Source organism: Engystomops pustulosus, chromosome 7 (assembly GCF_040894005.1).
Source record: "Engystomops pustulosus chromosome 7, aEngPut4.maternal, whole genome shotgun sequence".
NCBI lineage: Eukaryota > Metazoa > Chordata > Amphibia > Anura > Leptodactylidae > Engystomops > Engystomops pustulosus.
The window spans coordinates 139,105,481-139,132,722 of NC_092417.1; the positions used below are offsets into that span (position 1 = coordinate 139,105,481).

Here is a 27,242-nt window from a genome sequence, read left to right on the forward strand (position 1 = left end):
AATGGCAAATTTTCCTGGGAGGGGGCAGACTGGGGGGGAGGAGGCTGAGGTGCAGGAGCTGGAGGAGTGGGGATTTCGGTGACATGGGTGGACTGCGTGGAAGACTGACTGGTGGTGGACAAATTGCTCGAAGCATTGTCAGCAATCCACGACATCACCTGTTCGCACTGTTCTGGCCTCAACAGTGCTCTACCACGAGTCCCAGTAACTTCAGACATGAACCTAGGGAGTGTAGCTCTGCGGCGTTCCCCTGCTCCCTCATCAGCAGGTGGTGTCTCACCCCGCCCAGGACCACGGCCTCTGACCCCTGCAGTAGTTGGACGCCCACGTCCCCGCCCTCGTCCTCTACCCCTAGCCCTGGGGTTAAACATTTTTAAAATGAGAGTTATAACTTTTTTTTTTTTTTTACTTTTTTTTGTTTTTTTTTGTGTTTTTTTGTGTTTTTTGTTTTTTTTTGTGTTTTTTGTTTTTTTTTGAGTTTTTAGAACCAAACAATCCTATCCTATTGCTATGGCTATTTTCTAGCCAAGTATCAAAGGAAGCACACTACTATGCCAGATGAGATGACACTGAGTTAGTGCCTAATAGAAATCCAACCCCTACTGAATTTTCCCACTTCAGCCTTTGCTATGGATATGTGCGCCACTAAGCGCAGAACACAGCGGTCGCAAGTCTCACTACAAATTGCTCAGAATTGGCAAGTACATGCACTGCAGAAACTACAGCCACCAGCAGATCAACCAGAAATCAAATATATAGAACGCTACTGTAGGCTTCAAGAAGCTATTTGTATTCTCCTATGGCTATTTTCTAGCCAAGTATCAAAGGAAGCACACTACTATGCCAGATGAGATGACACTGAGTTAGTGCCTAATAGAAATCCAACCCCTACTGAATTTTCCCACTTCAGCCTTTGCTATGGATATGTGCGCCACTAAGCGCAGAACACAGCGGTCGCAAGTCTCACTACAAATTGCTCAGAATTGGCAAGTACATGCACTGCAGAAACTAAAGCCACCAGCAGATCAACCAGAAATCAAATATATAGAACGCTACTGTAGGCTTCAAGAAGCTGTTTGTATTCTCCTATGGCTATTTTCTAGCCAAGTATCAAAGGAAGCACACTACTATGCCAGATGAGATGACACTGAGTTAGTGCCTAATAGAAATCCAACCCCTACTGAATTTTCCCACTTCAGCCTTTGCTATGGATATGTGCGCCACTAAGCGCAGAACACAGCGGTCGCAAGTCTCACTACAAATTGCTCAGAATTGGCAAGTACATGCACTGCAGAAACTAAAGCCACCAGCAGATCAACCAGAAATCAAATATATAGAACGCTACTGTAGGCTTCAAGAAGCTGTTTGTATTCTCCTATGGCTATTTTCTAGCCAAGTATCAAAGGAAGCACACTACTATGCCAGATGAGATGACACTGAGTTAGTGCCTAATAGAAATCCAACCCCTACTGAATTTTCCCACTTCAGCCTTTGCTATGGATATGTGCGCCACTAAGCGCAGAACACAGCGGTCGCAAGTCTCACTACAAATTGCTCAGAATTGGCAAGTACATGCACTGCAGAAACTAAAGCCACCAGCAGATCAACCAGAAATCAAATATATAGAACGCTACTGTAGGCTTCAAGAAGCTGTTTGTATTCTCCTATGGCTATTTTCTAGCCAAGTATCAAAGGAAGCACACTACTATGCCAGATGAGATGACACTGAGTTATTGCCTAATAGAAATCCAAGCCCTACTGAATTTTCCCACTTCAGCCTTTGCTATGGATATGTGCGCCACTAAGCGCAGAACACAGCGGTCGCAAGTCTCACTACAAATTGCTCAGAATTGGCAAGTACATGCACTGCAGAAACTAAAGCCACCAGCAGATCAACCAGAAATCAAATATATAGAACGCTACTGTAGGCTTCAAGAAGCTGTTTGTATTCTCCTATGGCTATTTTCTAGCCAAGTATCAAAGGAAGCACACTACTATGCCAGATGAGATGACACTGAGTTATTGCCTAATAGAAATCCAACCCCTACTGAATTTTCCCACTTCAGCCTTTGCTATGGATATGTGCGCCACTAAGCGCAGAACACAGCGGTCGCAAGTCTCACTACAAATTGCTCAGAATTGGCAAGTACATGCACTGCAGAAACTAAAGCCACCAGCAGATCAACCAGAAATCAAATATATAGAACGCTACTGTAGGCTTCAAGAAGCTGTTTGTATTCTCCTATGGCTATTTTCTAGCCAAGTATCAAAGGAAGCACACTACTATGCCAGATGAGATGACACTGAGTTAGTGCCTAATAGAAATCCAACCCCTACTGAATTTTCCCACTTCAGCCTTTGCTATGGATATGTGCGCCACTAAGCGCAGAACACAGCGGTCGCAAGTCTCACTACAAATTGCTCAGAATTGGCAAGTACATGCACTGCAGAAACTAAAGCCACCAGCAGATCAACCAGAAATCAAATATATAGAACGCTACTGTAGGCTTCAAGAAGCTGTTTGTATTCTCCTATGGCTATTTTCTAGCCAAGTATCAAAGGAAGCACACTACTATGCCAGATGAGATGACACTGAGTTATTGCCTAATAGAAATCCAACCCCTACTGAATTTTGCCACTTCAGCCTTTGCTATGGATATGTGCGCCACTAAGCGCAGAACACAGCGGTCGCAAGTCTCACTACAAATTGCTCAGAATTGGCAAGTACATGCACTGCAGAAACTACAGCCACCAGCAGATCAACCAGAAATCAAATATATAGAACGCTACTGTAGGCTTCAAGAAGCTATTTGTATTCTCCTATGGCTATTTTCTAGCCAAGTATCAAAGGAAGCACACTACTATGCCAGATGAGATGACACTGAGTTAGTGCCTAATAGAAATCCAACCCCTACTGAATTTTCCCACTTCAGCCTTTGCTATGGATATGTGCGCCACTAAGCGCAGAACACAGCGGTCGCAAGTCTCACTACAAATTGCTCAGAATTGGCAAGTACATGCACTGCAGAAACTAAAGCCACCAGCAGATCAACCAGAAATCAAATATATAGAACGCTACTGTAGGCTTCAAGAAGCTGTTTGTATTCTCCTATGGCTATTTTCTAGCCAAGTATCAAAGGAAGCACACTACTATGCCAGATGAGATGACACTGAGTTATTGCCTAATAGAAATCCAACCCCTACTGAATTTTCCCACTTCGGTCTTTGCTATGGATATGTGTGCCACTAAGAGCTAAACACAACGGTAGCAAGTCCCCCTGCTAATTCCTCACAAAATGGTAAAAGATGCAAATTAAAATAAAAAAAGTAGAACGTTATTGTAGCCCTAAGAAGGGCTGTTGGGTTCTTTGAGAATCACTCCTGCCTAACAGTAAGCTAATAGAACACCCTAACGCTTTCCCTGACCAGCAGCAGCTCTCTCCCTAGCGGCATCCAGAGACAGAATGATCCGAGCAGCGCGGCCAGCGGCTAGTCTATCCCAGGGTCACCTGATCTGGCCAGCCAACCACTGCTATCGACGTGTAAGGGTACCACGTCATGCTGGGTGGAGTGCAGAGTCTCCTGGCTTGTGATTGGCTCTGTTTCTGGCCGCCAAAAAGCAAAACGGCGGGAGCTGCCATTTTCTCGAGCGGGCGAAGTATTCGTCCGAGCAACGAGCAGTTTCGAGTACCCTAATGCTCGACCGAGCATCAAGCTCGGACGAGCATGTTCGCTCATCTCTAAATGAAACCCATGCATCTGGCTTCCTGCATGTAGTAGTCGTGGCCGAGTGGTTAAGGCGATGGACTTGAAATCCATTGGGGTCTCCCCGCGCAGGTTCAAATCCTGCCGACTACCTCTAAGTTTTCTGTCCTTAGAGCATAGCATTGCTAGACTAAATCTTTCTCTTTGAACCCCTCTGTCCAGCGTGCAAGTTTCCAGAGATGAGAAAGTACAATCCCTTTTGCAAAAAGCTATGAAGTAGCTTTTGACTTGCAAAATGTGTAGCGCCTTCCGAATGATAAGCTTTAAATGTCTGCCTGTATATAGCTTTAGGGGTCTTTTTTAATTTCTACCCCATTACAAGGCAAAGACTACAGTAATGTGATTATAAGACAGATTCGGAGATGATTTTAAGACAACCCTTGTCGTATGACCACAGCACCTTTAGAAAGCCTGTAGAACAAGATTTTTACAAAATTGGTCGTCCTAGTGAAAAATAAGCTTTTCCAAATGTTAATTGTTTGAAATTGAAACATGTTTTCTGATTTCATGTCCTTAAACATTTCATCATTTTGTGTGGCTTTTGTTCCCCTTCTTTCTTGACAGGAAGCTACTGTGAACACATAAGACAATTCCCTTCACCCCTTGCAATTTAAGAATACAGTTACCTCCCACCACTTTCATATTGTTCTCCAACTGGGCCATAAACTTTTCTGGCAACTAAGCTTTTGCCTGCCATCTCAGAGGTTTAAGGTTCCAAAAGCTGGGGGTGGTATTCTAAAAGTTTAGCGAAATATTGAGAGGTAACTCAGGAGCAGTTTGAAAGATCTAGAAGTTGATTGTCCAATGACACAGAAGGGCTGGGATGAACATGTCCTGTGAAAAATGGACATACTAAAGAAGAGTCATGTCAAATGTTGACATTTTTGATAACATTATATTAGAAAAGCGGTTACATTGCAAAACCCTATGATTTGGACGCTATGATTTTTTTCCTTCCCGGCAGGAAACCCATATAAGCTACCATCGTGTGATCTCTGTTGTTTTGGACAGCAGTACTCACCCTGTTTCCAACATCATACGCAATTTGATCAAGGTCATCGCGTTGCCAAGGCTTGTCATGGAACTAATGCCTCCCCGTGCCCACAGACTGTAAGGTTCCATGGTGTAACGGTTAGCACTCTGGACTTTGAATCCAGCGATCCGAGTTCAAATCTCGGTGGAACCTTTAAGAAATTCCTTCTGCCAAAGATTGTTTTCATGACTTTTGGGGCAGAGATTGAGTTAAAAATCAAGACCTTTATTTCATGACCCCAAACATGCTGATAAAAGGTTCAAAAGGGACACTCTTCTGCACGTCTATGGTTTTCCCAATGAAACCATCAGTTTACTTCTTAGTGCAGCCAGAAGACTCCCATTCAAACAGAGTGCTTGGGGAACAATCAACCCTGATCTAGGATGTTAAGCTGTGTAGCAAAGGGAATGAAACCCATGCATCTGGCTTTCTGCATGTAGTAGTCGTGGCCGAGTGGTTAAGGCGATGGACTTGAAATCCATTGGGGTCTCCCCGCGCAGGTTCATATCCTGCCGACTACGTCTAAGTTTTCTGTCCTTAGAGCATAGCATTGCTAGACTAAATCTTTCTCTTTGAACCCCTCTGTCCAGCGTGCAAGTTTCCAGAGATGAGAAAGTACAATCCCTTTTGCAAAAAGCTATGAAGTAGCTTTTGACTTGCAAAATGTGTAGCGCCTTCCGAATGATAAGCTTTAAATGTCTGCCTGTATATAGCTTTAGGGGTCTTTTTTAATTTCTACCCCATTACCAGGCAAAGGATACAGTAATGTGATTATAAGACAGATTCGGAGATGATTTTAAGACAACCCTTGTCGTATGACCACAGCACCTTTAGAAAGCCTATAGAACAAGATTTTTTACAAAATTGGTCGTCCTAGTGAAAAATAAGCTTTTCCAAATGTTAATTGTTTGAAATTGAAACATGTTTTCTGATTTCATGTCCTTAAACATTTCATCATTTTGTGTGGCTTTTGTTCCCCTTCTTTCTTGACAGGAAGCTACTGCGAACACATAAGACAATTCCCTTCACCCCTTGCAATTTAAGAAGACAGTTACCTCCCACCACTTTCATATTGTTCTCCAACTGGGCCATAAACTTTTCTGCCAACTATGCTTTTGCCTGCCATCTCAGAGGTTTAAGGTTCCAAAAGCTGGGGGTGGTATTCTAAAAGTTTAGCGAAATATTGAGAGGTAACTCAGGAGCAGTTTGAAAGATCTAGAAGTTGATTGTCCAATGACACAGAAGGGCTGGGATGAACATGTCCTGTGAAAAATGGACATACTAAAGAAGAGTCATGTCAAATGTTGACATTTTTGATAACATTATATTAGAAAAGCGGTTACATTGCAAAACCCTATGATTTGGACGCTATGATTTTTTTCCTTCCCGGCAGGAAACCCATATAAGCTACCATCGTGTGATCTCTGTTGTTTTGGACAGCAGTACTCACCCTGTTTCCAACATCATACGCAATTTGATCAAGGTCATCGTGTTGCCAAGGCTTGTCATGGAACTAATGCCTCCCCGTGCCCACAGACTGTAAGGTTCCATGGTGTAACGGTTAGCACTCTGGACTTTGAATCCAGCGATCCGAGTTCAAATCTCGGTGGAACCTTTAAGAAATTCCTTCAGCCAAAGATTGTTTTCATGACTTTTGGGGCAGAGATTGAGTTAAAAATCAAGACCTTTATTTCATGACCCCAAACATGCTGATAAAAGGTTCAAAAGGGACACTCTTCTGCACGTCTATGGTTTTCCCAATGAAACCATCAGTTTACTTCTTAGTGCAGCCAGAAGACTCCCATTCAAACAGAGTGCTTGGGGAACAATCAACCCTGATCTAGGATGTTAAGCTGTGTAGCAAAGGGAATGAAACCCATGCATCTGGCTTCCTGCATGTAGTAGTCGTGGCCGAGTGGTTAAGGCGATGGACTTAAAATCCATTGGGGTCTCCCCGCGCAGGTTCATATCCTGCCGACTACGTCTAAGTTTTCTGTCCTTAGAGCATAGCATTGCTAGACTAAATCTTTCTCTTTGAACCCCTCTGTCCAGCGTGCAAGTTTCCAGAGATGAGAAAGTACAATCCCTTTTGCAAAAAGCTATGAAGTAGCTTTTGACTTGCAAAATGTGTAGCGCCTTCCGAATGATAAGCTTTAAATGTCTGCCTGTATATAGCTTTAGGGGTCTTTTTTAATTTCTACCCCATTACCAGGCAAAGGATACAGTAATGTGATTATAAGACAGATTCGGAGATGATTTTAAGACAACCCTTGTCGTATGACCACAGCACCTTTAGAAAGCCTATAGAACAAGATTTTTACAAAATTGGTCGTCCTAGTGAAAAATAAGCTTTTCCAAATGTTAATTGTTTGAAATTGAAACATGTTTTCTGATTTCATGTCCTTAAACATTTCATCATTTTGTGTGGCTTTTGTTCCCCTTCTTTCTTGACAGGAAGCTACTGTGAACACATAAGACAATTCCCTTCACCCCTTGCAATTTAAGAAGACAGTTACCTCCCACCACTTTCATATTGTTCTCCAACTGGGCCATAAACTTTTCTGGCAACTATGCTTTTGCCTGCCATCTCAGAGGTTTAAGGTTCCAAAAGCTGGGGGTGGTATTCTAAAAGTTTAGCGAAATATTGAGAGGTAACTCAGGAGCAGTTTGAAAGATCTAGAAGTTGATTGTCCAATGACACAGAAGGGCTGGGATGAACATGTCCTGTGAAAAATGGACATACTAAAGAAGAGTCATGTCAAATGTTGACATTTTTGATAACATTATATTAGAAAAGCGGTTACATTGCAAAACCCTATGATTTGGACGCTATGATTTTTTTCCTTCCCGGCAGGAAACCCATATAAGCTACCATCGTGTGATCTCTGTTGTTTTGGACAGCAGTACTCACCCTGTTTCCAACATCATACGCAATTTGATCAAGGTCATCGCGTTGCCAAGGCTTGTCATGGAACTAATGCCTCCCCGTGCCCACAGACTGTAAGGTTCCATGGTGTAACGGTTAGCACTCTGGACTTTGAATCCAGCGATCCGAGTTCAAATCTCGGTGGAACCTTTAAGAAATTCCTTCAGCCAAAGATTGTTTTCATGACTTTTGGGGCAGAGATTGAGTTAAAAATCAAGACCTTTATTTCATGACCCCAAACATGCTGATAAAAGGTTCAAAAGGGACACTCTTCTGCACATCTATGGTTTTCCCAATGAAACCATCAGTTTACTTCTTAGTGCAGCCAGAAGACTCCCATTCAAACAGAGTGCTTGGGGAACAATCAACCCTGATCTAGGATGTTAAGCTGTGTAGCAAAGGGAATGAAACCCATGCATCTGGCTTCCTGCATGTAGTAGTCGTGGCCGAGTGGTTAAGGCGATGGACTTGAAATCCATTGGGGTCTCCCCGCGCAGGTTCAAATCCTGCCGACTACGTCTAAGTTTTCTGTCCTTAGAGCATAGCATTGCTAGACTAAATCTTTCTCTTTGAACCCCTCTGTCCAGCGTGCAAGTTTCCAGAGATGAGAAAGTACAATCCCTTTTGCAAAAAGCTATGAAGTAGCTTTTGACTTGCAAAATGTGTAGCGCCTTCCGAATGATAAGCTTTAAATGTCTGCCTGTATATAGCTTTAGGGGTCTTTTTTAATTTCTACCCCATTACCAGGCAAAGGATACAGTAATGTGATTATAAGACAGATTCGGAGATGATTTTAAGACAACCCTTGTCGTATGACCACAGCACCTTTAGAAAGCCTATAGAACAAGATTTTTACAAAATTGGTCGTCCTAGTGAAAAATAAGCTTTTCCAAATGTTAATTGTTTGAAATTGAAACATGTTTTCTGATTTCATGTCCTTAAACATTTCATCATTTTGTGTGGCTTTTGTTCCCCTTCTTTCTTGACAGGAAGCTACTGTGAACACATAAGACAATTCCCTTCACCCCTTGCAATTTAAGAAGACAGTTACCTCCCACCACTTTCATATTGTTCTCCAACTGGGCCATAAACTTTTCTGGCAACTATGCTTTTGCCTGCCATCTCAGAGGTTTAAGGTTCCAAAAGCTGGGGGTGGTATTCTAAAAGTTTAGCGAAATATTGAGAGGTAACTCAGGAGCAGTTTGAAAGATCTAGAAGTTGATTGTCCAATGACACAGAAGGGCTGGGATGAACATGTCCTGTGAAAAATGGACATACTAAAGAAGAGTCATGTCAAATGTTGACATTTTTGATAACATTATATTAGAAAAGCGGTTACATTGCAAAACCCTATGATTTGGACGCTATGATTTTTTTCCTTCCCGGCAGGAAACCCATATAAGCTACCATCGTGTGATCTCTGTTGTTTTGGACAGCAGTACTCACCCTGTTTCCAACATCATACGCAATTTGATCAAGGTCATCGCGTTGCCAAGGCTTGTCATGGAACTAATGCCTCCCCGTGCCCACAGCCTGTAAGGTTCCATGGTGTAACGGTTAGCACTCTGGACTTTGAATCCAGCGATCCGAGTTCAAATCTCGGTGGAACCTTTAAGAAATTCCTTCAGCCAAAGATTGTTTTCATGACTTTTGGGGCAGAGATTGAGTTAAAAATCAAGACCTTTATTTCATGACCCCAAACATGCTGATAAAAGGTTCAAAAGGGACACTCTTCTGCACGTCTATGGTTTTCCCAATGAAACCATCAGTTTACTTCTTAGTGCAGCCAGAAGACTCCCATTCAAACAGAGTGCTTGGGGAACAATCAACCCTGATCTAGGATGTTAAGCTGTGTAGCAAAGGGAATGAAACCCATGCATCTGGCTTCCTGCATGAAGTAGTCGTGGCCGAGTGGTTAAGGCGATGGACTTGAAATCCATTGGGGTCTCCCCGCGCAGGTTCATATCCTGCCGACTACGTCTAAGTTTTCTGTCCTTAGAGCATAGCATTGCTAGACTAAATCTTTCTCTTTGAACCCCTCTGTCCAGCGTGCAAGTTTCCAGAGATGAGAAAGTACAATCCCTTTTGCAAAAAGCTATGAAGTAGCTTTTGACTTGCAAAATGTGTAGCGCCTTCCGAATGATAAGCTTTAAATGTCTGCCTGTATATAGCTTTAGGGGTCTTTTTTAATTTCTACCCCATTACCAGGCAAAGGATACAGTAATGTGATTATAAGACAGATTCGGAGATGATTTTAAGACAACCCTTGTCGTATGACCACAGCACCTTTAGAAAGCCTATAGAACAAGATTTTTACAAAATTGGTCGTCCTAGTGAAAAATAAGCTTTTCCAAATGTTAATTGTTTGAAATTGAAACATGTTTTCTGATTTCATGTCCTTAAACATTTCATCATTTTGTGTGGCTTTTGTTCCCCTTCTTTCTTGACAGGAAGCTACTGTGAACACATAAGACAATTCCCTTCACCCCTTGCAATTTAAGAAGACAGTTACCTCCCACCACTTTCATATTGTTCTCCAACTGGGCCATAAACTTTTCTGGCAACTATGCTTTTGCCTGCCATCTCAGAGGTTTAAGGTTCCAAAAGCTGGGGGTGGTATTCTAAAAGTTTAGCGAAATATTGAGAGGTAACTCAGGAGCAGTTTGAAAGATCTAGAAGTTGATTGTCCAATGACACAGAAGGGCTGGGATGAACATGTCCTGTGAAAAATGGACATACTAAAGAAGAGTCATGTCAAATGTTGACATTTTTGATAACATTATATTAGAAAAGCGGTTACATTGCAAAACCCTATGATTTGGACGCTATGATTTTTTTCCTTCCCGGCAGGAAACCCATATAAGCTACCATCGTGTGATCTCTGTTGTTTTGGACAGCAGTACTCACCCTGTTTCCAACATCATACGCAATTTGATCAAGGTCATCGCGTTGCCAAGGCTTGTCATGGAACTAATGCCTCCCCGTGCCCACAGACTGTAAGGTTCCATGGTGTAACGGTTAGCACTCTGGACTTTGAATCCAGCGATCCGAGTTCAAATCTCGGTGGAACCTTTAAGAAATTCCTTCAGCCAAAGATTGTTTTCATGACTTTTGGGGCAGAGATTGAGTTAAAAATCAAGACCTTTATTTCATGACCCCAAACATGCTGATAAAAGGTTCAAAAGGGACACTCTTCTGCACGTCTATGGTTTTCCCAATGAAACCATCAGTTTACTTCTTAGTGCAGCCAGAAGACTCCCATTCAAACAGAGTGCTTGGGGAACAATCAACCCTGATCTAGGATGTTAAGCTGTGTAGCAAAGGGAATGAAACCCATGCATCTGGCTTCCTGCATGTAGTAGTCGTGGCCGAGTGGTTAAGGCGATGGACTTGAAATCCATTGGGGTCTCCCCGCGCAGGTTCAAATCCTGCCGACTACGTCTAAGTTTTCTGTCCTTAGAGCATAGCATTGCTAGACTAAATCTTTCTCTTTGAACCCCTCTGTCCAGCGTGCAAGTTTCCAGAGATGAGAAAGTACAATCCCTTTTGCAAAAAGCTATGAAGTAGCTTTTGACTTGCAAAATGTGTAGCGCCTTCCGAATGATAAGCTTTAAATGTCTGCCTGTATATAGCTTTAGGGGTCTTTTTTAATTTCTACCCCATTACCAGGCAAAGGATACAGTAATGTGATTATAAGACAGATTCGGAGATGATTTTAAGACAACCCTTGTCGTATGACCACAGCACCTTTAGAAAGCCTATAGAACAAGATTTTTACAAAATTGGTCGTCCTAGTGAAAAATAAGCTTTTCCAAATGTTAATTGTTTGAAATTGAAACATGTTTTCTGATTTCATGTCCTTAAACATTTCATCATTTTGTGTGGCTTTTGTTCCCCTTCTTTCTTGACAGGAAGCTACTGTGAACACATAAGACAATTCCCTTCACCCCTTGCAATTTAAGAAGACAGTTACCTCCCACCACTTTCATATTGTTCTCCAACTGGGCCATAAACTTTTCTGGCAACTATGCTTTTGCCTGCCATCTCAGAGGTTTAAGGTTCCAAAAGCTGGGGGTGGTATTCTAAAAGTTTAGCGAAATATTGAGAGGTAACTCAGGAGCAGTTTGAAAGATCTAGAAGTTGATTGTCCAATGACACAGAAGGGCTGGGATGAACATGTCCTGTGAAAAATGGACATACTAAAGAAGAGTCATGTCAAATGTTGACATTTTTGATAACATTATATTAGAAAAGCGGTTACATTGCAAAACCCTATGATTTGGACGCTATGATTTTTTTCCTTCCCGGCAGGAAACCCATATAAGCTACCATCGTGTGATCTCTGTTGTTTTGGACAGCAGTACTCACCCTGTTTCCAACATCATACGCAATTTGATCAAGGTCATCGCGTTGCCAAGGCTTGTCATGGAACTAATGCCTCCCCGTGCCCACAGACTGTAAGGTTCCATGGTGTAACGGTTAGCACTCTGGACTTTGAATCCAGCGATCCGAGTTCAAATCTCGGTGGAACCTTTAAGAAATTCCTTCAGCCAAAGATTGTTTTCATGACTTTTGGGGCAGAGATTGAGTTAAAAATCAAGACCTTTATTTCATGACCCCAAACATGCTGATAAAAGGTTCAAAACGGACACTCTTCTGCACATCTATGGTTTTCCCAATGAAACCATCAGTTTACTTCTTAGTGCAGCCAGAAGACTCCCATTCAAACAGAGTGCTTGGGGAACAATCAACCCTGATCTAGGATGTTAAGCTGTGTAGCAAAGGGAATGAAACCCATGCATCTGGCTTCCTGCATGTAGTAGTCGTGGCCGAGTGGTTAAGGCGATGGACTTGAAATCCATTGGGGTCTCCCCGCGCAGGTTCAAATCCTGCCGACTACGTCTAAGTTTTCTGTCCTTAGAGCATAGCATTGCTAGACTAAATCTTTCTCTTTGAACCCCTCTGTCCAGCGTGCAAGTTTCCAGAGATGAGAAAGTACAATCCCTTTTGCAAAAAGCTATGAAGTAGCTTTTGACTTGCAAAATGTGTAGCGCCTTCCGAATGATAAGCTTTAAATGTCTGCCTGTATATAGCTTTAGGGGTCTTTTTTAATTTCTACCCCATTACCAGGCAAAGGATACAGTAATGTGATTATAAGACAGATTCGGAGATGATTTTAAGACAACCCTTGTCGTATGACCACAGCACCTTTAGAAAGCCTATAGAACAAGATTTTTACAAAATTGGTCGTCCTAGTGAAAAATAAGCTTTTCCAAATGTTAATTGTTTGAAATTGAAACATGTTTTCTGATTTCATGTCCTTAAACATTTCATCATTTTGTGTGGCTTTTGTTCCCCTTCTTTCTTGACAGGAAGCTACTGTGAACACATAAGACAATTCCCTTCACCCCTTGCAATTTAAGAAGACAGTTACCTCCCACCACTTTCATATTGTTCTCCAACTGGGCCATAAACTTTTCTGGCAACTATGCTTTTGCCTGCCATCTCAGAGGTTTAAGGTTCCAAAAGCTGGGGGTGGTATTCTAAAAGTTTAGCGAAATATTGAGAGGTAACTCAGGAGCAGTTTGAAAGATCTAGAAGTTGATTGTCCAATGACACAGAAGGGCTGGGATGAACATGTCCTGTGAAAAATGGACATACTAAAGAAGAGTCATGTCAAATGTTGACATTTTTGATAACATTATATTAGAAAAGCGGTTACATTGCAAAACCCTATGATTTGGACGCTATGATTTTTTTCCTTCCCGGCAGGAAACCCATATAAGCTACCATCGTGTGATCTCTGTTGTTTTGGACAGCAGTACTCACCCTGTTTCCAACATCATACGCAATTTGATCAAGGTCATCGCGTTGCCAAGGCTTGTCATGGAACTAATGCCTCCCCGTGCCCACAGCCTGTAAGGTTCCATGGTGTAACGGTTAGCACTCTGGACTTTGAATCCAGCGATCCGAGTTCAAATCTCGGTGGAACCTTTAAGAAATTCCTTCAGCCAAAGATTGTTTTCATGACTTTTGGGGCAGAGATTGAGTTAAAAATCAAGACCTTTATTTCATGACCCCAAACATGCTGATAAAAGGTTCAAAAGGGACACTCTTCTGCACGTCTATGGTTTTCCCAATGAAACCATCAGTTTACTTCTTAGTGCAGCCAGAAGACTCCCATTCAAACAGAGTGCTTGGGGAACAATCAACCCTGATCTAGGATGTTAAGCTGTGTAGCAAAGGGAATGAAACCCATGCATCTGGCTTCCTGCATGAAGTAGTCGTGGCCGAGTGGTTAAGGCGATGGACTTGAAATCCATTGGGGTCTCCCCGCGCAGGTTCATATCCTGCCGACTACGTCTAAGTTTTCTGTCCTTAGAGCATAGCATTGCTAGACTAAATCTTTCTCTTTGAACCCCTCTGTCCAGCGTGCAAGTTTCCAGAGATGAGAAAGTACAATCCCTTTTGCAAAAAGCTATGAAGTAGCTTTTGACTTGCAAAATGTGTAGCGCCTTCCGAATGATAAGCTTTAAATGTCTGCCTGTATATAGCTTTAGGGGTCTTTTTTAATTTCTACCCCATTACAAGGCAAAGGATACAGTAATGTGATTATAAGACAGATTCGGAGATGATTTTAAGACAACCCTTGTCGTATGACCACAGCACCTTTAGAAAGCCTATAGAACAAGATTTTTACAAAATTGGTCGTCCTAGTGAAAAATAAGCTTTTCCAAATGTTAATTGTTTGAAATTGAAACATGTTTTCTGATTTCATGTCCTTAAACATTTCATCATTTTGTGTGGCTTTTGTTCCCCTTCTTTCTTGACAGGAAGCTACTGTGAACACATAAGACAATTCCCTTCACCCCTTGCAATTTAAGAAGACAGTTACCTCCCACCACTTTCATATTGTTCTCCAACTGGGCCATAAACTTTTCTGGCAACTATGCTTTTGCCTGCCATCTCAGAGGTTTAAGGTTCCAAAAGCTGGGGGTGGTATTCTAAAAGTTTAGCGAAATATTGAGAGGTAACTCAGGAGCAGTTTGAAAGATCTAGAAGTTGATTGTCCAATGACACAGAAGGGCTGGGATGAACATGTCCTGTGAAAAATGGACATACTAAAGAAGAGTCATGTCAAATGTTGACATTTTTGATAACATTATATTAGAAAAGCGGTTACATTGCAAAACCCTATGATTTGGACGCTATGATTTTTTTCCTTCCCGGCAGGAAACCCATATAAGCTACCATCGTGTGATCTCTGTTGTTTTGGACAGCAGTACTCACCCTGTTTCCAACATCATACGCAATTTGATCAAGGTCATCGCGTTGCCAAGGCTTGTCATGGAACTAATGCCTCCCCGTGCCCACAGCCTGTAAGGTTCCATGGTGTAACGGTTAGCACTCTGGACTTTGAATCCAGCGATCCGAGTTCAAATCTCGGTGGAACCTTTAAGAAATTCCTTCAGCCAAAGATTGTTTTCATGACTTTTGGGGCAGAGATTGAGTTAAAAATCAAGACCTTTATTTCATGACCCCAAACATGCTGATAAAAGGTTCAAAAGGGACACTCTTCTGCACGTCTATGGTTTTCCCAATGAAACCATCAGTTTACTTCTTAGTGCAGCCAGAAGACTCCCATTCAAACAGAGTGCTTGGGGAACAATCAACCCTGATCTAGGATGTTAAGCTGTGTAGCAAAGGGAATGAAACCCATGCATCTGGCTTCCTGCATGAAGTAGTCGTGGCCGAGTGGTTAAGGCGATGGACTTGAAATCCATTGGGGTCTCCCCGCGCAGGTTCATATCCTGCCGACTACGTCTAAGTTTTCTGTCCTTAGAGCATAGCATTGCTAGACTAAATCTTTCTCTTTGAACCCCTCTGTCCAGCGTGCAAGTTTCCAGAGATGAGAAAGTACAATCCCTTTTGCAAAAAGCTATGAAGTAGCTTTTGACTTGCAAAATGTGTAGCGCCTTCCGAATGATAAGCTTTAAATGTCTGCCTGTATATAGCTTTAGGGGTCTTTTTTAATTTCTACCCCATTACCAGGCAAAGGATACAGTAATGTGATTATAAGACAGATTCGGAGATGATTTTAAGACAACCCTTGTCGTATGACCACAGCACCTTTAGAAAGCCTATAGAACAAGATTTTTACAAAATTGGTCGTCCTAGTGAAAAATAAGCTTTTCCAAATGTTAATTGTTTGAAATTGAAACATGTTTTCTGATTTCATGTCCTTAAACATTTCATCATTTTGTGTGGCTTTTGTTCCCCTTCTTTCTTGACAGGAAGCTACTGTGAACACATAAGACAATTCCCTTCACCCCTTGCAATTTAAGAAGACAGTTACCTCCCACCACTTTCATATTGTTCTCCAACTGGGCCATAAACTTTTCTGGCAACTATGCTTTTGCCTGCCATCTCAGAGGTTTAAGGTTCCAAAAGCTGGGGGTGGTATTCTAAAAGTTTAGCGAAATATTGAGAGGTAACTCAGGAGCAGTTTGAAAGATCTAGAAGTTGATTGTCCAATGACACAGAAGGGCTGGGATGAACATGTCCTGTGAAAAATGGACATACTAAAGAAGAGTCATGTCAAATGTTGACATTTTTGATAACATTATATTAGAAAAGCGGTTACATTGCAAAACCCTATGATTTGGACGCTATGATTTTTTTCCTTCCCGGCAGGAAACCCATATAAGCTACCATCGTGTGATCTCTGTTGTTTTGGACAGCAGTACTCACCCTGTTTCCAACATCATACGCAATTTGATCAAGGTCATCGCGTTGCCAAGGCTTGTCATGGAACTAATGCCTCCCCGTGCCCACAGACTGTAAGGTTCCATGGTGTAACGGTTAGCACTCTGGACTTTGAATCCAGCGATCCGAGTTCAAATCTCGGTGGAACCTTTAAGAAATTCCTTCAGCCAAAGATTGTTTTCATGACTTTTGGGGCAGAGATTGAGTTAAAAATCAAGACCTTTATTTCATGACCCCAAACATGCTGATAAAAGGTTCAAAAGGGACACTCTTCTGCACGTCTATGGTTTTCCCAATGAAACCATCAGTTTACTTCTTAGTGCAGCCAGAAGACTCCCATTCAAACAGAGTGCTTGGGGAACAATCAACCCTGATCTAGGATGTTAAGCTGTGTAGCAAAGGGAATGAAACCCATGCATCTGGCTTCCTGCATGTAGTAGTCGTGGCCGAGTGGTTAAGGCGATGGACTTGAAATCCATTGGGGTCTCCCCGCGCAGGTTCAAATCCTGCCGACTACGTCTAAGTTTTCTGTCCTTAGAGCATAGCATTGCTAGACTAAATCTTTCTCTTTGAACCCCTCTGTCCAGCGTGCAAGTTTCCAGAGATGAGAAAGTACAATCCCTTTTGCAAAAAGCTATGAAGTAGCTTTTGACTTGCAAAATGTGTAGCGCCTTCCGAATGATAAGCTTTAAATGTCTGCCTGTATATAGCTTTAGGGGTCTTTTTTAATTTCTACCCCATTACAAGGCAAAGGATACAGTAATGTGATTATAAGACAGATTCGGAGATGATTTTAAGACAACCCTTGTCGTATGACCACAGCACCTTTAGAAAGCCTATAGAACAAGATTTTTACAAAATTGGTCGTCCTAGTGAAAAATAAGCTTTTCCAAATGTTAATTGTTTGAAATTGAAACATGTTTTCTGATTTCATGTCCTTAAACATTTCATCATTTTGTGTGGCTTTTGTTCCCCTTCTTTCTTGACAGGAAGCTACTGTGAACACATAAGACAATTCCCTTCACCCCTTGCAATTTAAGAAGACAGTTACCTCCCACCACTTTCATATTGTTCTCCAACTGGGCCATAAACTTTTCTGGCAACTATGCTTTTGCCTGCCATCTCAGAGGTTTAAGGTTCCAAAAGCTGGGGGTGGTATTCTAAAAGTTTAGCGAAATATTGAGAGGTAACTCAGGAGCAGTTTGAAAGATCTAGAAGTTGATTGTCCAATGACACAGAAGGGCTGGGATGAACATGTCCTGTGAAAAATGGACATACTAAAGAAGAGTCATGTCAAATGTTGACATTTTTGATAACATTATATTAGAAAAGCGGTTACATTGCAAAACCCTATGATTTGGACGCTATGATTTTTTTCCTTCCCGGCAGGAAACCCATATAAGCTACCATCGTGTGATCTCTGTTGTTTTGGACAGCAGTACTCACCCTGTTTCCAACATCATACGCAATTTGATCAAGGTCATCGCGTTGCCAAGGCTTGTCATGGAACTAATGCCTCCCCGTGCCCACAGACTGTAAGGTTCCATGGTGTAACGGTTAGCACTCTGGACTTTGAATCCAGCGATCCGAGTTCAAATCTCGGTGGAACCTTTAAGAAATTCCTTCAGCCAAAGATTGTTTTCATGACTTTTGGGGCAGAGATTGAGTTAAAAATCAAGACCTTTATTTCATGACCCCAAACATGCTGATAAAAGGTTCAAAAGGGACACTCTTCTGCACGTCTATGGTTTTCCCAATGAAACCATCAGTTTACTTCTTAGTGCAGCCAGAAGACTCCCATTCAAACAGAGTGCTTGGGGAACAATCAACCCTGATCTAGGATGTTAAGCTGTGTAGCAAAGGGAATGAAACCCATGCATCTGGCTTCCTGCATGTAGTAGTCGTGGCCGAGTGGTTAAGGCGATGGACTTGAAATCCATTGGGGTCTCCCCGCGCAGGTTCAAATCCTGCCGACTACGTCTAAGTTTTCTGTCCTTAGAGCATAGCATTGCTAGACTAAATCTTTCTCTTTGAACCCCTCTGTCCAGCGTGCAAGTTTCCAGAGATGAGAAAGTACAATCCCTTTTGCAAAAAGCTATGAAGTAGCTTTTGACTTGCAAAATGTGTAGCGCCTTCCGAATGATAAGCTTTAAATGTCTGCCTGTATATAGCTTTAGGGGTCTTTTTTAATTTCTACCCCATTACAAGGCAAAGGATACAGTAATGTGATTATAAGACAGATTCGGAGATGATTTTAAGACAACCCTTGTCGTATGACCACAGCACCTTTAGAAAGCCTATAGAACAAGATTTTTACAAAATTGGTCGTCCTAGTGAAAAATAAGCTTTTCCAAATGTTAATTGTTTGAAATTGAAACATGTTTTCTGATTTCATGTCCTTAAACATTTCATCATTTTGTGTGGCTTTTGTTCCCCTTCTTTCTTGACAGGAAGCTACTGTGAACACATAAGACAATTCCCTTCACCCCTTGCAATTTAAGAAGACAGTTACCTCCCACCACTTTCATATTGTTCTCCAACTGGGCCATAAACTTTTCTGGCAACTAAGCTTTTGCCTGCCATCTCAGAGGTTTAAGGTTCCAAAAGCTGGGGGTGGTATTCTAAAAGTTTAGCGAAATATTGAGAGGTAACTCAGGAGCAGTTTGAAAGATCTAGAAGTTGATTGTCCAATGACACAGAAGGGCTGGGATGAACATGTCCTGTGAAAAATGGACATACTAAAGAAGAGTCATGTCAAATGTTGACATTTTTGATAACATTATATTAGAAAAGCGGTTACATTGCAAAACCCTATGATTTGGACGCTATGATTTTTTTCCTTCCCGGCAGGAAACCCATATAAGCTACCATCGTGTGATCTCTGTTGTTTTGGACAGCAGTACTCACCCTGTTTCCAACATCATACGCAATTTGATCAAGGTCATCGCGTTGCCAAGGCTTGTCATGGAACTAATGCCTCCCCGTGCCCACAGACTGTAAGGTTCCATGGTGTAACGGTTAGCACTCTGGACTTTGAATCCAGCGATCCGAGTTCAAATCTCGGTGGAACCTTTAAGAAATTCCTTCAGCCAAAGATTGTTTTCATGACTTTTGGGGCAGAGATTGAGTTAAAAATCAAGACCTTTATTTCATGACCCCAAACATGCTGATAAAAGGTTCAAAAGGGACACTCTTCTGCACGTCTATGGTTTTCCCAAGGAAACCATCAGTTTACTTCTTAGTGCAGCCAGAAGACTCCCATTCAAACAGAGTGCTTGGGGAACAATCAACCCTGATCTAGGATGTTAAGCTGTGTAGCAAAGGGAATGAAACCCATGCATCTGGCTTCCTGCATGTAGTAGTCGTGGCCGAGTGGTTAAGGCGATGGACTTGAAATCCATTGGGGTCTCCCCGCGCAGGTTCATATCCTGCCGACTACGTCTAAGTTTTCTGTCCTTAGAGCATAGCATTGCTAGACTAAATCTTTCTCTTTGAACCCCTCTGTCCAGCGTGCAAGTTTCCAGAGATGAGAAAGTACAATCCCTTTTGCAAAAAGCTATGAAGTAGCTTTTGACTTGCAAAATGTGTAGCGCCTTCCGAATGATAAGCTTTAAATGTCTGCCTGTATATAGCTTTAGGGGTCTTTTTTAATTTCTACCCCATTACCAGGCAAAGGATACAGTAATGTGATTATAAGACAGATTCGGAGATGATTTTAAGACAACCCTTGTCGTATGACCACAGCACCTTTAGAAAGCCTATAGAACAAGATTTTTACAAAATTGGTCGTCCTAGTGAAAAATAAGCTTTTCCAAATGTTAATTGTTTGAAATTGAAACATATTTTCTGATTTCATGTCCTTAAACATTTCATCATTTTGTGTGGCTTTTGTTCCCCTTCTTTCTTGACAGGAAGCTACTGTGAACACATAAGACAATTCCCTTCACCCCTTGCAATTTAAGAAGACAGTTACCTCCCACCACTTTCATATTGTTCTCCAACTGGGCCATAAACTTTTCTGCCAACTATGCTTTTGCCTGCCATCTCAGAGGTTTAAGGTTCCAAAAGCTGGGGGTGGTATTCTAAAAGTTTAGCGAAATATTGAGAGGTAACTCAGGAGCAGTTTGAAAGATCTAGAAGTTGATTGTCCAATGACACAGAAGGGCTGGGATGAACATGTCCTGTGAAAAATGGACATACTAAAGAAGAGTCATGTCAAATGTTGACATTTTTGATAACATTATATTAGAAAAGCGGTTACATTGCAAAACCCTATGATTTGGACGCTATGATTTTTTTCCTTCCCGGCAGGAAACCCATATAAGCTACCATCGTGTGATCTCTGTTGTTTTGGACAACAGTACTCACAATGTTTCCAACATCATACGCAATTTGATCAAGGTCATCGCGTTGCCAAGGCTTGTCATGGAACTAATGCCTCCCCGTGCCCACAGACTGTAAGGTTCCATGGTGTAACGGTTAGCACTCTGGACTTTGAATCCAGCGATCCGAGTTCAAATCTCGGTGGAACCTTTAAGAAATTCCTTCAGCCAAAGATTGTATTCATGACTTTTGGGGCAGAGATTGAGTTAAAAATCAAGACCTTTATTTCATGACCCCAAACATGCTGATAAAAGGTTCAAAAGGGACACTCTTCTGCACGTCTATGGTTTTCCCAATGAAACCATCAGTTTACTTCTTAGTGCAGCCAGAAGACTCCCATTCAAACAGAGTGCTTGGGGAACAATCAACCCTGATCTAGGATGTTAAGCTGTGTAGCAAAGGGAATGAAACCCATGCATCTGCCTTCCTGCATGTAGTAGTCGTGGCCGAGTGGTTAAGGCGATGGACTTGAAATCCATTGGGGTCTCCCCGCGCAGGTTCAAATCCTGCCGACTACGTCTAAGTTTTCTGTCCTTAGAGCATAGCATTGCTAGACTAAATCTTTCTCTTTGAACCCCTCTGTCCAGCGTGCAAGTTTCCAGAGATGAGAAAGTACAATCCCTTTTGCAAAAAGCTATGAAGTAGCTTTTGACTTGCAAAATGTGTAGCGCCTTCCGAATGATAAGCTTTAAATGTCTGCCTGTATATAGCTTTAGGGGTCTTTTTTAATTTCTACCCCATTACAAGGCAAAGACTACAGTAATGTGATTATAAGACAGATTCGGAGATGATTTTAAGACAACCCTTGTGGTATGACCACAGCACCTTTAGAAAGCCTATAGAACAAGATTTTTACAAAATTGGTCGTCCTAGTGAAAAATAAGCTTTTCCAAATGTTAATTGTTTGAAATTGAAACATGTTTTCTGATTTCATGTCCTTAAACATTTCATCATTTTGTGTGGCTTTTGTTCCCCTTCTTTCTTGACAGGAAGCTACTGTGAACACATAAGACAATTCCCTTCACCCCTTGCAATTTAAGAAGACAGTTACCTCCCACCACTTTCATATTGTTCTCCAACTGGGCCATAAACTTTTCTGGCAACTATGCTTTTGCCTGCCATCTCAGAGGTTTAAGGTTCCAAAAGCTGGGGGTGGTATTCTAAAAGTTTAGCGAAATATTGAGAGGTAACTCAGGAGCAGTTTGAAAGATCTAGAAGTTGATTGTCCAATGACACAGAAGGGCTGGGATGAACATGTCCTGTGAAAAATGGACATACTAAAGAAGAGTCATGTCAAATGTTGACATTTTTGATAACATTATATTAGAAAAGCGGTTACATTGCAAAACCCTATGATTTGGACGCTATGATTTTTTTCCTTCCCGGCAGGAAACCCATATAAGCTACCATCGTGTGATCTCTGTTGTTTTGGACAGCAGTACTCACCCTGTTTCCAACATCATACGCAATTTGATCAAGGTCATCGCGTTGCCAAGGCTTGTCATGGAACTAATGCCTCCCCGTGCCCACAGACTGTAAGGTTCCATGGTGTAACGGTTAGCACTCTGGACTTTGAATCCAGCGATCCGAGTTCAAATCTCGGTGGAACCTTTAAGAAATTCCTTCAGCCAAAGATTGTTTTCATGACTTTTGGGGCAGAGATTGAGTTAAAAATCAAGACCTTTATTTCATGACCCCAAACATGCTGATAAAAGGTTCAAAAGGGACACTCTTCTGCACGTCTATGGTTTTCCCAATGGAACCATCAGTTTACTTCTTAGTGCAGCCAGAAGACTCCCATTCAAACAGAGTGCTTGGGGAACAATCAACCCTGATCTAGGATGTTGAGCTGTGTAGCAAAGGGAATGAAACCCATGCATCTGGCTTCCTGCATGTTGTAGTCGTGGCCGTGTGGTTAAGGCGATGGACTTGAAATCCATTGGGGTCTCCCCGCGCAGGTTCAAATCCTGCCGACTACGTCTAAGTTTTCTGTCCTTAGAGCATAGCATTGCTAGACTAAATCTTTCTCTTTGAACCCCTCTGTCCAGCGTGCAAGTTTCCAGAGATGAGAAAGTACAATCCCTTTTGCAAAAAGCTATGAAGTAGCTTTTGACTTGCAAAATGTGTAGCGCCTTCCGAATGATAAGCTTTAAATGTCTGCCTGTATATAGCTTTAGGGGTCTTTTCTAATTTCTACCCCATTACAAGGCAAAGGATACAGTAATGTGATTATAAGACAGATTCAGAGATGATTTTAAGACAACCCTTGTCGTATGACCACAGCACCTTTAGAAAGCCTATAGAACAAGATTTTTACAAAATTGGTCGTCCTAGTGAAAAATAAGCTTTTCCAAATGTTAATTGTTTGAAATTGAAACATGTTTTCTGATTTCATGTCCTTAAACATTTCATCATTTTGTGTGGCTTTTGTTCCCCTTCTTTCTTGACAGGAAGCTACTGTGAACACATAAGACAATTCCCTTCACCCCTTGCAATTTAAGAAGACAGTTACCTCCCACCACTTTCATATTGTTCTCCAACTGGGCCATAAACTTTTCTGGCAACTATGCTTTTGCCTGCCATCTCAGAGGTTTAAGGTTCCAAAAGCTGGGGGTGGTATTCTAAAAGTTTAGCGAAATATTGAGAGGTAACTCAGGAGCAGTTTGAAAGATCTAGAAGTTGATTGTCCAATGACACAGAAGGGCTGGGATGAACATGTCCTGTGAAAAATGGACATACTAAAGAAGAGTCATGTCAAATGTTGACATTTTTGATAACATTATATTAGAAAAGCGGTTACATTGCAAAACCCTATGATTTGGACGCTATGATTTTTTTCCTTCCCGGCAGGAAACCCATATAAGCTACCATCGTGTGATCTCTGTTGTTTTGGACAGCAGTACTCACCCTGTTTCCAACATCATACGCAATTTGATCAAGGTCATCGCGTTGCCAAGGCTTGTCATGGAACTAATGCCTCCCCGTGCCCACAGACTGTAAGGTTCCATGGTGTAACGGTTAGCACTCTGGACTTTGAATCCAGCGATCCGAGTTCAAATCTCGGTGGAACCTTTAAGAAATTCCTTCAGCCAAAGATTGTTTTCATGACTTTTGGGGCAGAGATTGAGTTAAAAATCAAGACCTTTATTTCATGACCCCAAACATGCTGATAAAAGGTTCAAAAGAGACACTCTTCTGCACGTCTATGGTTTTCCCAATGAAACCATCAGTTTACTTCTTAGTGCAGCCAGAAGACTCCCATTCAAACAGAGTGCTTGGGGAATAATCAACCCTGATCTAGGATGTTAAGCTGTGTAGCAAAGGGAATGAAACCCATGCATCTGGCTTCCTGCATGTAGTAGTCGTGGCCGAGTGGTTAAGGCGATGGACTTGAAATCCATTGGGGTCTCCCCGCCCAGGTTCAAATCCTGCCGACTACATCTAAGTTTTCTGTCCTTATAGCATTGCTAGACTAAATCTTTCTCTTTGAACCCCTCTGTCCAGCGTGCAAGTTTCCAGAGATGAGAAAGTACAATCCCTTTTGCAAAAAGCTATGAAGTAGCTTTTGACTTGCAAAATGTGTAGCGCCTTCCGAATGATAAGCTTTAAATGTCTGCCTGTATATAGCTTTAGGGGTCTTTTTTAATTTCTACCCCATTACAAGGCAAAGACTACAGTAATGTGATTATAAGACAGATTCGGAGATGATTTTAAGACAACCCTTGTCGTATGACCACAGCACCTTTAGAAAGCCTATAGAACAAGATTTTTACAAAATTGGTCGTCCTAGTGAAAAATAAGCTTTTCCAAATGTTAATTGTTTGAAATTGAAACATGTTTTCTGATTTCATGTCCTTAAACATTTCATCATTTTGTGTGGCTTTTGTTCCCCTTCTTTCTTGACAGGAAGCTACTGTGAACACATAAGACAATTCCCTTCACCCCTTGCAATTTAAGAAGACAGTTACCTCCCACCACTTTCATATTGTTCTCCAACTGGGCCATAAACTTTTCTGGCAACTATGCTTTTGCCTGCCATCTCAGAGGTTTAAGGTTCCAAAAGCTGGGGGTGGTATTCTAAAAGTTTAGCGAAATATTGAGAGGTAACTCAGGAGCAGTTTGAAAGATCTAGAAGTTGATTGTCCAATGACACAGAAGGGCTGGGATGAACATGTCCTGTGAAAAATGGACATACTAAAGAAGAGTCATGTCAAATGTTGACATTTTTGATAACATTATATTAGAAAAGCGGTTACATTGCAAAACCCTATGATTTGGACGCTATGATTTTTTTCCTTCCCGGCAGGAAACCCATATAAGCTACCATCGTGTGATCTCTGTTGTTTTGGACAGCAGTACTCACCCTGTTTCCAACATCATACGCAATTTGATCAAGGTCATCGCGTTGCCAAGGCTTGTCATGGAACTAATGCCTCCCCGTGCCCACAGACTGTAAGGTTCCATGGTGTAACGGTTAGCACTCTGGACTTTGAATCCAGCGATCCGAGTTCAAATCTCGGTGGAACCTTTAAGAAATTCCTTCAGCCAAAGATTGTTTTCATGACTTTTGGGGCAGAGATTGAGTTAAAAATCAAGACCTTTATTTCATGACCCCAAACATGCTGATAAAAGGTTCAAAAGGGACACTCTTCTGCACGTCTATGGTTTTCCCAATGGAACCATCAGTTTACTTCTTAGTGCAGCCAGAAGACTCCCATTCAAACAGAGTGCTTGGGGAACAATCAACCCTGATCTAGGATGTTGAGCTGTGTAGCAAAGGGAATGAAACCCATGCATCTGGCTTCCTGCCTGTTGTAGTCGTGGCCGTGTGGTTAAGGCGATGGACTTGAAATCCATTGGGGTCTCCCCGCGCAGGTTCAAATCCTGCCGACTACGTCTAAGTTTTCTGTCCTTAGAGCATAGCATTGCTAGACTAAATCTTTCTCTTTGAACCCCTCTGTCCAGCGTGCAAGTTTCCAGAGATGAGAAAGTACAATCCCTTTTGCAAAAAGCTATGAAGTAGCTTTTGACTTGCAAAATGTGTAGCGCCTTCCGAATGATAAGCTTTAAATGTCTGCCTGTATATAGCTTTAGGGGTCTTTTTTAATTTCTACCCCATTACAAGGCAAAGGATACAGTAATGTGATTATAAGACAGATTCGGAGATGATTTTAAGACAACCCTTGTTGTATGACCACAGCACCTTTAGAAAGCCTATAGAACAAGATTTTTACAAAATTGGTCGTCCTAGTGAAAAATAAGCTTTTCCAAATGTTAATTGTTTGAAATTGAAACATGTTTTCTGATTTCATGTCCTTAAACATTTCATCATTTTGTGTGGCTTTTGTTCCCCTTCTTTCTTGACAGGAAGCTACTGTGAACACATAAGACAATTCCCTTCACCCCTTGCAATTTAAGAAGACAGTTACCTCCCACCACTTTCATATTGTTCTCCAACTGGGCCATAAACTTTTCTGGCAACTATGCTTTTGCCTGCCATCTCAGAGGTTTAAGGTTCCAAAAGCTGGGGGTGGTATTCTAAAAGTTTAGCGAAATATTGAGAGGTAACTCAGGAGCAGTTTGAAAGATCTAGAAGTTGATTGTCCAATGACACAGAAGGGCTGGGATGAACATGTCCTGTGAAAAATGGACATACTAAAGAAGAGTCATGTCAAATGTTGACATTTTTGATAACATTATATTAGAAAAGCGGTTACATTGCAAAACCCTATGATTTGGACGCTATGATTTTTTTCCTTCCCGGCAGGAAACCCATATAAGCTACCATCGTGTGATCTCTGTTTTTTTGGACAGCAGTACTCACCCTGTTTCCAACATCATACGCAATTTGATCAAGGTCATCGCGTTGCCAAGGCTTGTCATGGAACTAATGCCTCCCCGTGCCCACAGACTGTAAGGTTCCATGGTGTAACGGTTAGCACTCTGGACTTTGAATCCAGCGATCCGAGTTCAAATCTCGGTGGAACCTTTAAGAAATTCCTTCAGCCAAAGATTGTTTTCATGACTTTTGGGGCAGAGATTGAGTTAAAAATCAAGACCTTTATTTCATGACCCCAAACATGCTGATAAAAGGTTCAAAAGAGACACTCTTCTGCACGTCTATGGTTTTCCCAATGAAACCATCAGTTTACTTCTTAGTGCAGCCAGAAGACTCCCATTCAAACAGAGTGCTTGGGGAATAATCAACCCTGATCTAGGATGTTAAGCTGTGTAGCAAAGGGAATGAAACCCATGCATCTGGCTTCCTGCATGTAGTAGTCGTGGCCGAGTGGTTAAGGCGATGGACTTGAAATCCATTGGGGTCTCCCCGCCCAGGTTCAAATCCTGCCGACTACATCTAAGTTTTCT

General features: G+C 41.8%; 33 non-coding genes across 33 annotated transcripts; all 33 read left to right on the forward strand.

Moving 5' to 3' along the window:
- Positions 1-3,776: 3,776 nt before the first annotated feature.
- TRNAS-UGA (transfer RNA serine (anticodon UGA)) lies at positions 3,777-3,858 on the forward strand. The gene has a single exon. It is a non-coding gene; the product is annotated as a tRNA-Ser (tRNA).
- A 1,021-nt stretch (positions 3,859-4,879) lies between these two features.
- TRNAQ-UUG (transfer RNA glutamine (anticodon UUG)) lies at positions 4,880-4,951 on the forward strand. The gene has a single exon. It is a non-coding gene; the product is annotated as a tRNA-Gln (tRNA).
- Positions 4,952-5,237: 286 nt separating this feature from the next.
- Positions 5,238-5,319, forward strand: TRNAS-UGA (transfer RNA serine (anticodon UGA)). The gene has a single exon. It is a non-coding gene; the product is annotated as a tRNA-Ser (tRNA).
- A 1,022-nt stretch (positions 5,320-6,341) lies between these two features.
- TRNAQ-UUG (transfer RNA glutamine (anticodon UUG)) lies at positions 6,342-6,413 on the forward strand. Its single transcript has one exon. It is a non-coding gene; the product is annotated as a tRNA-Gln (tRNA).
- A 286-nt stretch (positions 6,414-6,699) lies between these two features.
- Positions 6,700-6,781, forward strand: TRNAL-UAA (transfer RNA leucine (anticodon UAA)). Its single transcript has one exon. It is a non-coding gene; the product is annotated as a tRNA-Leu (tRNA).
- A 1,021-nt stretch (positions 6,782-7,802) lies between these two features.
- Positions 7,803-7,874, forward strand: TRNAQ-UUG (transfer RNA glutamine (anticodon UUG)). The gene has a single exon. It is a non-coding gene; the product is annotated as a tRNA-Gln (tRNA).
- A 286-nt stretch (positions 7,875-8,160) lies between these two features.
- On the forward strand, positions 8,161-8,242 carry TRNAS-UGA (transfer RNA serine (anticodon UGA)). Its single transcript has one exon. It is a non-coding gene; the product is annotated as a tRNA-Ser (tRNA).
- A 1,021-nt stretch (positions 8,243-9,263) lies between these two features.
- Positions 9,264-9,335, forward strand: TRNAQ-UUG (transfer RNA glutamine (anticodon UUG)). Its single transcript has one exon. It is a non-coding gene; the product is annotated as a tRNA-Gln (tRNA).
- A 286-nt stretch (positions 9,336-9,621) lies between these two features.
- TRNAS-UGA (transfer RNA serine (anticodon UGA)) lies at positions 9,622-9,703 on the forward strand. The gene has a single exon. It is a non-coding gene; the product is annotated as a tRNA-Ser (tRNA).
- A 1,021-nt stretch (positions 9,704-10,724) lies between these two features.
- TRNAQ-UUG (transfer RNA glutamine (anticodon UUG)) lies at positions 10,725-10,796 on the forward strand. Its single transcript has one exon. It is a non-coding gene; the product is annotated as a tRNA-Gln (tRNA).
- Positions 10,797-11,082: 286 nt separating this feature from the next.
- TRNAS-UGA (transfer RNA serine (anticodon UGA)) lies at positions 11,083-11,164 on the forward strand. The gene has a single exon. It is a non-coding gene; the product is annotated as a tRNA-Ser (tRNA).
- Positions 11,165-12,185: 1,021 nt separating this feature from the next.
- TRNAQ-UUG (transfer RNA glutamine (anticodon UUG)) lies at positions 12,186-12,257 on the forward strand. The gene has a single exon. It is a non-coding gene; the product is annotated as a tRNA-Gln (tRNA).
- A 286-nt stretch (positions 12,258-12,543) lies between these two features.
- TRNAS-UGA (transfer RNA serine (anticodon UGA)) lies at positions 12,544-12,625 on the forward strand. The gene has a single exon. It is a non-coding gene; the product is annotated as a tRNA-Ser (tRNA).
- Positions 12,626-13,646: 1,021 nt separating this feature from the next.
- TRNAQ-UUG (transfer RNA glutamine (anticodon UUG)) lies at positions 13,647-13,718 on the forward strand. The gene has a single exon. It is a non-coding gene; the product is annotated as a tRNA-Gln (tRNA).
- Positions 13,719-14,004: 286 nt separating this feature from the next.
- On the forward strand, positions 14,005-14,086 carry TRNAS-UGA (transfer RNA serine (anticodon UGA)). The gene has a single exon. It is a non-coding gene; the product is annotated as a tRNA-Ser (tRNA).
- Positions 14,087-15,107: 1,021 nt separating this feature from the next.
- On the forward strand, positions 15,108-15,179 carry TRNAQ-UUG (transfer RNA glutamine (anticodon UUG)). Its single transcript has one exon. It is a non-coding gene; the product is annotated as a tRNA-Gln (tRNA).
- Positions 15,180-15,465: 286 nt separating this feature from the next.
- TRNAS-UGA (transfer RNA serine (anticodon UGA)) lies at positions 15,466-15,547 on the forward strand. The gene has a single exon. It is a non-coding gene; the product is annotated as a tRNA-Ser (tRNA).
- A 1,021-nt stretch (positions 15,548-16,568) lies between these two features.
- Positions 16,569-16,640, forward strand: TRNAQ-UUG (transfer RNA glutamine (anticodon UUG)). The gene has a single exon. It is a non-coding gene; the product is annotated as a tRNA-Gln (tRNA).
- Positions 16,641-16,926: 286 nt separating this feature from the next.
- TRNAS-UGA (transfer RNA serine (anticodon UGA)) lies at positions 16,927-17,008 on the forward strand. The gene has a single exon. It is a non-coding gene; the product is annotated as a tRNA-Ser (tRNA).
- A 1,021-nt stretch (positions 17,009-18,029) lies between these two features.
- TRNAQ-UUG (transfer RNA glutamine (anticodon UUG)) lies at positions 18,030-18,101 on the forward strand. The gene has a single exon. It is a non-coding gene; the product is annotated as a tRNA-Gln (tRNA).
- Positions 18,102-18,387: 286 nt separating this feature from the next.
- On the forward strand, positions 18,388-18,469 carry TRNAS-UGA (transfer RNA serine (anticodon UGA)). Its single transcript has one exon. It is a non-coding gene; the product is annotated as a tRNA-Ser (tRNA).
- A 1,021-nt stretch (positions 18,470-19,490) lies between these two features.
- On the forward strand, positions 19,491-19,562 carry TRNAQ-UUG (transfer RNA glutamine (anticodon UUG)). The gene has a single exon. It is a non-coding gene; the product is annotated as a tRNA-Gln (tRNA).
- A 286-nt stretch (positions 19,563-19,848) lies between these two features.
- On the forward strand, positions 19,849-19,930 carry TRNAS-UGA (transfer RNA serine (anticodon UGA)). Its single transcript has one exon. It is a non-coding gene; the product is annotated as a tRNA-Ser (tRNA).
- Positions 19,931-20,951: 1,021 nt separating this feature from the next.
- TRNAQ-UUG (transfer RNA glutamine (anticodon UUG)) lies at positions 20,952-21,023 on the forward strand. The gene has a single exon. It is a non-coding gene; the product is annotated as a tRNA-Gln (tRNA).
- A 286-nt stretch (positions 21,024-21,309) lies between these two features.
- TRNAS-UGA (transfer RNA serine (anticodon UGA)) lies at positions 21,310-21,391 on the forward strand. Its single transcript has one exon. It is a non-coding gene; the product is annotated as a tRNA-Ser (tRNA).
- Positions 21,392-22,412: 1,021 nt separating this feature from the next.
- On the forward strand, positions 22,413-22,484 carry TRNAQ-UUG (transfer RNA glutamine (anticodon UUG)). Its single transcript has one exon. It is a non-coding gene; the product is annotated as a tRNA-Gln (tRNA).
- Positions 22,485-22,770: 286 nt separating this feature from the next.
- On the forward strand, positions 22,771-22,852 carry TRNAS-UGA (transfer RNA serine (anticodon UGA)). Its single transcript has one exon. It is a non-coding gene; the product is annotated as a tRNA-Ser (tRNA).
- Positions 22,853-23,873: 1,021 nt separating this feature from the next.
- TRNAQ-UUG (transfer RNA glutamine (anticodon UUG)) lies at positions 23,874-23,945 on the forward strand. Its single transcript has one exon. It is a non-coding gene; the product is annotated as a tRNA-Gln (tRNA).
- A 286-nt stretch (positions 23,946-24,231) lies between these two features.
- Positions 24,232-24,313, forward strand: TRNAS-UGA (transfer RNA serine (anticodon UGA)). The gene has a single exon. It is a non-coding gene; the product is annotated as a tRNA-Ser (tRNA).
- A 1,016-nt stretch (positions 24,314-25,329) lies between these two features.
- On the forward strand, positions 25,330-25,401 carry TRNAQ-UUG (transfer RNA glutamine (anticodon UUG)). The gene has a single exon. It is a non-coding gene; the product is annotated as a tRNA-Gln (tRNA).
- Positions 25,402-25,687: 286 nt separating this feature from the next.
- On the forward strand, positions 25,688-25,769 carry TRNAS-UGA (transfer RNA serine (anticodon UGA)). Its single transcript has one exon. It is a non-coding gene; the product is annotated as a tRNA-Ser (tRNA).
- A 1,021-nt stretch (positions 25,770-26,790) lies between these two features.
- On the forward strand, positions 26,791-26,862 carry TRNAQ-UUG (transfer RNA glutamine (anticodon UUG)). Its single transcript has one exon. It is a non-coding gene; the product is annotated as a tRNA-Gln (tRNA).
- Positions 26,863-27,148: 286 nt separating this feature from the next.
- Positions 27,149-27,230, forward strand: TRNAS-UGA (transfer RNA serine (anticodon UGA)). Its single transcript has one exon. It is a non-coding gene; the product is annotated as a tRNA-Ser (tRNA).
- Positions 27,231-27,242: the final 12 nt, after the last annotated feature.